The sequence below is a fragment of the Chiloscyllium plagiosum genome, chromosome 33 (genome assembly GCF_004010195.1).
Source record: "Chiloscyllium plagiosum isolate BGI_BamShark_2017 chromosome 33, ASM401019v2, whole genome shotgun sequence".
NCBI lineage: Eukaryota > Metazoa > Chordata > Chondrichthyes > Orectolobiformes > Hemiscylliidae > Chiloscyllium > Chiloscyllium plagiosum.
The window spans coordinates 5,955,439-5,965,733 of NC_057742.1; the positions used below are offsets into that span (position 1 = coordinate 5,955,439).

At 40.6% G+C, this 10,295-nt stretch overlaps 1 non-coding gene across 1 annotated transcript; it reads left to right on the forward strand.

The window, feature by feature from the left end:
• Positions 1-976: 976 nt before the first annotated feature.
• Positions 977-1,048, forward strand: trnac-gca. Its single transcript has one exon. It is a non-coding gene; the product is annotated as a tRNA-Cys (tRNA).
• Positions 1,049-10,295: the final 9,247 nt, after the last annotated feature.

Here is a 10,295-nt window from a genome sequence, read left to right on the forward strand (position 1 = left end):
GTAAGAAATGGGAGCAAGAATAGATCACAAGTAGCATTGAGCCTGTTCCACTATTCAACATGATCATGCCTGATCATCTGTCTTACCTGTACTTTACTGTGGGCTCCCCATATGCCTTTATTCCTTGAGAGACCACAAATCTGTCTATCTCACTTTTAATTATGTTCAATAATAACATGCATTATATATGTTCAATTTTATGGTTAATAGTGCGACATTCACAGACTTTTGGGTTAAAATTCCAAAGATTTGCAATCTCCTCATTTCCATCCTGACCAAACTATTCATTATCCTGAAACAGTGTCCCCTGAGTTCCAGGCTGAGGATTATGTGAAAAACTTAAAAATCATCAATTAATCAATGGATTGAAAATGTTTACATGGAATTGCAATTGCAAATGTATAGCTGAAAAATAGGGCACTCATTCAAGATTTGATGCTCAAATCAAAGTGCTGCCTTTGGTTGTGCAGATTTTAATAAATAATGTTACCCAACCTCTGTTCATCATAAATTACTGAGGTGCAATAATTCGGGCTGTTGTACCATCATCCCACACTTAATGGAGCACACAAGCATTTGACTCAATCGGGAGATTTCTAGGACTGAGACAGGGGTGATGGCTCATGCAGAAACAGCAGACTTTGCAAACACTCTTCACTTGACATCATTCACAAAGGAAAGTGGAGAATTCAAAAATAGTTTTTAAAAATGTTCCACTGAAAGTACAATGCGCAGGCCACCTCAATCTCCCACACCAAAGTTCAGGCCCCAGGGTGGACAATGAAATCTACTGTATTATGTCAATGAAGAGATGGGGTAGGAATCAAATTGGAGTATGCAGCAGGCATCTTAGTGATGAAAGAATATATTTTCTTGCTGAAAAAGTGTCATAATTATGGAAAGTACATGGGAAACGGAGGTGGTCATCTATTGCATCATTTATAAGTAAACATAATTTAACATTTGTTTAATCAGTGGGGGTATAGCTCAGTGGTAGAGCATTTGACTGCAGATCAAGATGTCTCTGGTTCAAATCCAGATGCCCCCTTATTGTATGCAATTTTAGTGAAAACAGTGCAGATTAAATATTTGTTCTCTTACCCAACAGGTTTTGCAGGTTTTTTCCTACATTCCTTGTTAGTGTGTATCAATTCATTCCAGTCTTGCATCTTTACTCTTTACCATATAAATTATTGCACTTTACATATTTATTCAATTTGCTTTACTGAGTCTTGCAAGGTTACATGAGGGGTGTACACCTTAGCAGTGGAGCATTTGTCTCTACTTCACATCCAGGTAGTCCCTCGCTGAACCACCATTTGCTGCTTGGCATAAAAGTTGCATACCAAGATGTGCATGAGACAGATAGCACTTAAAGAGAGTGTTAAGTTAATAGGTTGGGTCCAAGGACAGGAGAAAGTCATGAAACCCAAGTCAGATATTTGTGTGAAGGTGCAAAGTGGCTGATGAGTTGCAAGAGAAAGGGAGGACTGCAGAGATCAGAGTCAAAAAAGTGTGGCGCTGGAAGAGCACAGCTGATCAGGCAGCATCCGAGGAGCAGGAGAGTCAATGTTTTGAGCATAAGCTCTTCATTAGGAATGAGCATCTTTCCTAACGAAGAGTTTATGCTCGAAATGTCGACTCTCCTGCTCCTCGGATGCTGCCTGATGGGTTGCAGGTACAGGTTGTCAAGTGGGAATATGATGTTGCGTCTAATAACAGAACCTTGTTTCAAGGAAGGACAGGAGTAAGTGTTAAATATTCCTGGTTGCAAGTTGTTTAGGAAAGGATGTGAACGGGAGTGGTGGTGGTCCTGATTAAGTAGAGCATTGCTGTGCTGAGGAAAGGGCATGACCCAGAGGGGGTCAAGGATAGAATTTATTTGGCTTGAGCTAATGAACAAAATAGGTATAATTACACTGCTGAGAATAGTCAATAGGCCACAAATTATTCTAAAGGTTGTAGAGGAAATAGTTTTCAAGCAAATTACAGATAGATGCAAAAGTTATTCAGGAGCTGTAATGGGGGAGTTTAGTTATCACAGTGAAACTGTTAGTCATAGCTTAATGGACAGAAAAAGCAAGAACAGGACAATTTTCACCAGCAATATATGCCCTGCACAATGGAAGAGAAACATTGTTAGACTGTGTTCTTGGAAATGAGGTGAGCCAAGTAAATCAAGTTTCAGTGGGAGAACATTTGGAGGATAGTGATCACTGTATCATAAGGTTTAGGGTAACAATGGGAAAGAATAATGAACAATGCAGAGCAAGAATAATTAATTGTGGGGGAAAGCCAAGTTCAATGGGATAAGAATGGGTCTGGATCAAATAAATTGGAGTCAGTAGTTGGGAGGAGAAAACAAAAGCTGAATCATGGACCACCTTCAAATTAAAGGTCCTGGGCATTTCATTCTCCCACTTCACTCAGCATCTCCCTCTGCAGCTCACCACTGCATTCAGCAGCAACCCTCTCACTCATTGCTTCAATCAGTGCCTCAGACACCTTAATTGCCTCTTCATTCAGTGCCCCACTCCACTCTTCAGCATCCTGCTCACCATCCTGCTTGCAAACTTTCTGGTCACCCAACTCCCGATGCCTCATTGCCCCCCCTCCTACTCGCCACCTTGCTCCTTCACTCCTGGGGATTGTGAACAATGAGGCAACACAACAGTGGGCAAAAGGGAGGCAGTGACAGGCTGGAGCAGCTTAGACAAGTAATTTTTTTGTAATTCATTCGTAGGGCATGAGCGTTGCTGACTGGGCCAGTATTTATTGCCTGTCCCCAATTGCCCTTGAGAAAATATTGGTGTGCTGCCTGTTTGGAGTGGGCAGTGAGCAAATTGAAAACCCAGGATTGGAATTTATTTTAAACACTTGAAAATAGTCTTTTTATTGCCCCATTCTTGGTACAGACATTTTGCTACAGCATCACAGATAGCGACATCACATATGCTGCAACTACATGGGTTCAGAGTGCACCCTTGTAATCAAGGTGGCAGCAAACATATTTTAGATTAGATTCCCTACAGTGTGGAAACAGGCCCTTCGGCCCAACAAGTCCACACTGCCCCTCTGAAGAGAAACCCACCCAAACCCATTCCCCTACCCTATATTTACCCCTGACTAATGCACCTAACACTGTGGGCAATTTAGCATGGCCAATTCACCTGGCCTGCACATCTTTGGATTGTGGGAGGAAACTGGAGCACCCGGAGGAAACCCACACAGACACGGGCAGAATATGCAAACTCCACACAGACAGGTGGGAATCGTTTGTGAAACAAATCTGTGTGCATCTGACTTTACCAAGGAGGAGGCTGCGACCCAGGTCATGGCAAAAGAGAAGGCAGTTCAGTGACTATGAGCTTACAAAATTGATAAGGAGGAACCATTGGATAGACTGTTTGTAACTATCACTGACAAGGCACTAGGACTGGATGAGATGCAACCAAAGGTGCTGAGGAAAGTAAGAGTAGAAATTGTAATATTTTATTTTGCACTGGCAATAGATTGTAGTCTACCTTAGACTCAGATATGCTAAATGTTATTCCCTTGTTTGAAAATGAGTGGAAGGCTAAGCCAAGCAAGTACAGTCACATCAGTTTAACTTCGACAGTTGAGAACTGCTGGAAATAATAATTTGGCTCAAAATTAATAGCCCTATGGGCAAGTGTTTAATTAAGGAGAGCTATTATGAATTTTTAAGGGAACACTATGTTTACTTAACCAGCTGGTCTTTTTTCATGAGGTAACAGAGAAGATTGATCAAAGCAATGAACCTAATATGGCGAACACAGACTTCCAGAAGGCTTTTGATACAGCACAATGCAACATCCTGTGAGCAAAGTAGAAGCTCATGGAGTAAAAGGGGCAGTCCCAACATGGCTATACAATTGACTGAGTGGTAGGAAAGACAGAGTAGCATTTGATGGATGTTTCTCCGGCTAGGGAATGGCTTGCAGTGGAGATCCCCAGGGATCAGTGTTGGGACCCCTGCTTGACCTGATATATATTAATGATCTAGACCTTCCAAAATTTGCAGATGATGTGAAACTCAGGAGTGTTGCAAACTGAGAAGACGATGGTGTAGATCTGTAAAAGGAGAAAAGCAAGTTACTGGAACACACAAATAGGTTACAGATGAAATTTAATGCAGAGAAGTGTGAAGTGCCACATTTTGTTCAGAATAATATGGAAAATCTATATAAAATAAGGCATACAATTCTAAGTGGGTGCAGGAATATAGAAATGTCAGTGTGCATGTGCGTAAATCACTGAAGGTGATAGGAAAGGTTGAGAGAACAGTTAGTAACACTCGCAGTATCCTAGGACTTATATATAGGGGCGTAGAGCACAAGAGCCATGTAAATATAAGTGTATGCCAAATTAATAGAAGAAGATAAATGGCTGGAGCATTGCATCCAGTTCTGTGCACTTTACTTTAGGAAGGATACAAATGTATTTGACAGACTGCAGAAGAGGTTTACAAAAAGGATTCCAGGGATGATGAATTTCAATTATGAAGATAGTTTGGAGAATCTGAGACTTTTCTCTGTAAGAAAAAATATATCTGAGAGAAGATCTGATTGTGACCTCTGGGGACTGAGTACATAGGGAGAAAAAGTTTTCACTGAAGGAAGGATTGACAATAAGAGAGTATAGATTTAAAGTAAATAGTGAAAAAAGCAAAAATGAGAAGTGAAAAATCATTTTTGTGCAATAAATTTATAGGATCTGATTCTCACTGCCTGAGAGTGTGGGAGAGGTAGGTTCAATTGAAACATTCAAAGGGAAATCAGCTGGTTCTTTGAAAAGGACCAATGTGCAGAATTATGAGGAGCAAGCAGGAGAATGGAACCTGATGAGATTCTCATTGGATAACAATGCAGACATTGTTGGCTGAAGGTCCTCCTTCCGTGATGTAACTATTCAATGATTTTGTAAAATGAATTCTCACTAAATAAAAAGCATTCCCTGCAGAGAAAGTTGCTCCAATTTATTCTGGTGATCCTGACTCTTCTGTGCAGATTTTGAATTCGTCCCAGTCCATATTCTTTCACTCCTCAACTTGGAAATTGTTCCACATTGGGTATTCACCCTGAAAATTGAACAACTGAAGCTTTCAAGTACTGGTTTTGAGTTCGAACCTTGTAGCTTAATGGTACAGCATTTGATTACAGGTCTGGTACTCTCAAATTCAAATCCAGGAGCTTTCCCCTTGTAAATAAGGGCTGATGCAAAAGCAAAAATTGCTGGAGAAGCTCAGTAGGTGGAAGAAAAGCAGAGTCCAATGACACTCCCTCAAAAATAAGAAGCTCCACAGATGCGGCCTGACATATTGAGTTTCTTTACCAATTTCTATAGTTGTTTCAGATTTCCAGCATCTGCAGTTCTTCCATATAAATAAGATTTGATATTTAGCCCAGCTCAAGAATCACAGAATCGAACAGTATTATTTACAAGAATTGATCCAGACCCCTTTTTCTGTACTTGCACCTCTTGTCTTTCAAATATTAATCAAATAATTATTGACTGTTGTAAATTAATATGCTTCCACCGTCCCTTCAGTGGTTGCATTTCAGTTTATTTGTCTTGTCCGGCTGATCATGGTATTCTGAAGCAGTTAACAATCTTGAGCTTTGAGGATCTAGCATACTTGTTGATTAATTGGCTCCACATGAATGGGTCTCCAGTTGCAATCTGGTTTCTTTGATGAGGCTGTACATGTGTTTGCAAATAAAATTCATAATGATGTCCTTCTTGATCACCATCAGAGGCAAAGTGCTGCCTAACGGTTTCTCACCAAAAATCATTCCCTAAAATGGTGAAGTTACAGATAGAAGCAGCGATGTGCTTGTCAAAAAGCAATGCAGCAATTTGGCAAACACAATGAGCTGGTTGGCCTGCTGCTATGCTGTAACAATACTGTCTTTCTATTTTTCTGTGGCTATCTTCAGAAATTCCATAAATCTGAAAACTTTACTTCCAAATACAAACAGTTTAAACTTCGATCTGGATTCAGCTCCTGCAGAAAAGCAACACTGAATCAGTACTGCACTAAATTGTCCGCCTGGGTTTACTAACGTCTTGTGCTTGGAGGGGGCGCATGGACACAAAGTCTTATCTCAATTGTGTGAAAGCTGCCACTGAAAATGAGCTAATGAACAGAGCAGAACAGCCTGTGCAAACAAAGCTCTACATCCAAGGAAAGTGAAAATGTGAACAATAGCTTGAAAATATTTGCCACCATCAGTGCATTGGCCTGGTCTTTTTACACCAGTTGAAGTCTGGATATTGACCAGTGAGTCCTTCCCACATATGTCAGCGCTCTACTGAGGTGAAGTCATCTCAGGGATTGGTGAATATTTCATTGACTGAAATTAAGTAGAGTTAAGTGTTGTGTGGGAGACTCATTACCTACTGCAGTATTTTATTGCAAAGTGATTACCAGTCAGTCAGCCAGGATTGAGGGGTGACAGCTCTGTGGAAGATATTAGCCTGCCAAATGCATTCTTCCTCGCTCAAATCCCATGAGCCCCTTATCGTTGCTTCCATTTCCACAAATAAGGTTTGCTGATATTACAGCATCTGTGGAGTCAAATTATACAGCGCCAAATTTTGTTATTTGTGCTGTTGTGCCTTTATATCAGCTCTACAAGAGAATTATCTGATTGACCCACAAGAGTTGCTCCGTCCTCATGGTCCTGCAGGAATTAATTAAATTCCTTTTTGACTGGTGCTATTGAATTTGCTTTCACCTGCCCTACTGACAGCACATTTGGAAACATATTCACAGCTTCACAAAGAGGCTGTTCATTGTCTCAATGATTTCTTGCAAAGCCCTATCTCTTCATCGATTTCCTATTTAGCCTTGATCTAGACTTGAGTTACAAACAATCTTATTTTGGAATAGGCAGTAAGCAATTCTAGGCATCTAGCTTAGTGGAAGAGAATTCCACAATAGACCAAGTGGTTTGTAGTTCAAATCCACACATATATTGGTTAGTCAAAGTGTGCATAGATGAGCTACTTTTCACAGAATTCTGAGTAGCTCACAAAGAGCGCTCCTCTGATTATGTTGCATGAGTTTTGACTCTTTTGGAGAGACCTCACCCTAACTTTTACCTGAAATTGCAATAAAAACAGGAAATACCTGAGGAATCCAGCAGGTCTAGCAGCATCTGTGGAGAGGCAAGCAAAGCTAACATTTCAAGTCCAATGTTACCTGGAGAAGAGTACAATTTACTTTTTCATTTTATTCTTTGCCCTAAGAAATGTTAAGTATGTAATAAAATGATGAAGTGCGGATGCTGAAGGCCTCAAACAAAAACATGAATTGCTGGGATAACTCAACAGACCTGGCAGTATCTGTGGAGAGAAAACAGAGTTAATGTTTCAAGTCCAGTGACCTTTCTACAGAACCCAGATTTGCTGAATTTCTCTATCTCTGCGCAATTATAGAATTACCTCTTGAAATCTATTATTGGGATGTAAAAGAGCAGTCACTTTATGAGGGGGCATAGCTCAGTGGTGGAGTATTTAACTATATACCACATGGTCCATGGTTCAAACCCCTCCAGCTCTACATATTTTGATATGAAAATATTGTTCTCTGAATTGTACAGCAAGAGAAGTAAACTCTTTTCAGCCTGTTGCTTTGTCAGATCAGTCCTTTGAGTGAACTAACGAATTAATCAATGCAGTTGGACCTTCTTCAAATTCCCATAGAATTTTACCCTGGATATAGTAATCAGTTTGTCGTTTGGGCGCTGCAACATTATCTGTTTCTACCTCCTTTCAGGCAATACATATCGCGACTTAAACATTTCCCTCATCTTCAAGTTTCTTGAAAAGATTCCATTTATTATTTCTCTTTTAATGAAGCCTGATGCTGAAATATACATTTTACCATTTTATTTTCAAGTAAACAATGCTGTAATTTAAGAAAAACAAAGAACAATGGATGTTGCAAATGAGAAGCAATAGCAAAATGTGCTGGGAAAGCTCAGCAGGTCTAGCAGCATCTGAGGAGAGAAAGCAGAGTTAATATTTCAGGTCCAGTGACCTTTCTCCAAAACTGATCGTAGCTGAGAAAGGTATAGTATACGTGCTGAAAATGAGATGGGGAAGAGGGGAGGAGTAAACAATAGATGGAGATGGAGCCCAGAGAAAGAGATCAGCAATTGCGCTTCAAATGAATGGGTAAAGATCCCTGTGTCTGTGTGGGTTTCCTGCAGGTGTTCCAGTTTCCTCTAAGAGTCTAAATATGTGCAGGTCAGGTGGACTGGCCATGCTAAGTTGGCCAGGGATGTGTAGGTGGATTAGCAGTGAGCAATGCAGGGTTACGGGGATAAGAAACTGGAATGGCTCAGGATGGAATGTGCTTCAGAGGGTTGGTGTGGACTCAATGGGCCAAACGGTGTGTTTCCACACTGTAGAGATTCTATGAATAGCTGTGAATAAAGACCGTTAGTGTCTGACAATGGGATGGTTGTAGAAGCAGCCGATGTGATGGCAAGGTCTGATATGTGGAGGGTGGAGTAAGGGCATGGGAAAAGCTGCTCAGGTCCTAAAATTATTGAACTCAATATTGAGTCCCAAAGGCTGCAGAGTCCCTAAGCAGAAAATGAAATGCTGTAATTTTGCTTCTTTGCGATATTACTTAATGGTCATTGCAGGTCAAAAGATCTCTGGTTCAACTGTCTTCACTTTATTTCACAAATAAAGTGTGAAAATGCGATGCCAGTTCATTAACCCCCGAATAGTACTGATCAGAAAGAGACCATTTGGTCCGTTCTGCCATTATCCCAGCTGTTTAGAATAACAAACAAACAAAGAAATGTAGAATGCTGGAAATCTGAAACAAAAACAGAAATTGCTGAAACTGTTTCTGAATCCAGTTAACTCTGCTTTCTCCCCGCAGTTTGGCCAGACTTGCTGAGTTTTTCCAGCAATTTCTGTTTTCATTCTTTTTGGCTATTTCCCTTCGCATATTGATCAAATTCATAGCTGAACATTGCTATTGAATCTGTTCCTAACGTCTCTCCAGCTTTTCAATTACCACTTTAAAATATCTGCTCGCCCTCACAATTATTTCTGGAAAATAGTGCATTTATTCTTGTACTTTCATTTTACACCAGAAACAGACATATACCATTGGCCACTTTAATATGGAATGCTTATCTTGCCCTGAGCCTTTAAGGTTCTATCTCAAATGATAAACTATTTAAAAATAAGTCAATACACCCTCAAAACAAATCCAGGTGCACAGAAATATAGATTATCCCCTTGCTGTTTTTGGAAATTTGCTGTATGCTGTCACATAATCACTGCCTCGATCATGGCAACTTCAATCTACACCTTCAGCATTTTAAGGGTGACTTCTAGTGAGAAATCCATCTAAGTACAGAGCTTTATCACTGATCTTTATTATCACTACATGACATGTACGAAGGAGGTTCTTCTCCAAATAGTACCACAAGATCAGAAAAATCTACTTCAGAGGAGAAGCAAACTCTCAGGTTAAACTTTAGTCTGACGTCAGCTGCTCCAATAATGGAACATTGTACTGCAAGGGCACCTGGATTCAAGCCAGGGACATCTTGCCATGAAATCAAATGCTTTGCCCACTGAGTGGCCTTGCCTTTAGCCTATTGAATGTTGTTGAATCCAGCAATCAAGTCGCCTGATAGTCAATACCCAAAGCATCCCACGCAACCCTGTACTGTACTAAATTAACAGCCTAAATTCATGGAAGTTTTGTGACTGTGGGAGCATGAACAACAAACATTTGGCTGAATTGTACAAAAGCTACCACTGAGTATCAGCTGATAAACGGAGTGCAGCAGCCTGTGCAAATATCCTCCAAGCAAGGTTTTTGCACCAAGAAAAGTGGACCTTAACAATAGTTTTAAATAAATTGCATCTGTCAATGCACTGTCCTGGACTTCTTCCCACAGTAGATTGCACCATGGTTACTAACTGGTGATATCTTTCCATATCTGTCAAGATTCGGAGATGCCGGTGTTGGACTGGGGTGTACAAAGTTAAAAATCACACAACACCAGGTTATAGTCCAACAGGTTTAATTGGAAGCAGTTGAAACTTTATTGCTGGAACAGCACAGCAGGTCAGGCAGCATCCAGGAAACAGGAGATTCGACGTTTCGGGCACAGGCCAAAGAAGGGCCTGTTTCGGGCTTCTTCTTCCTGAAGAAGGGCCTGTGCCCGAAACGTCGAATCTCCTGTACCCTGGATGCTGCCTGACCTGCTGTGCTGTTCCAGCAATAAAGT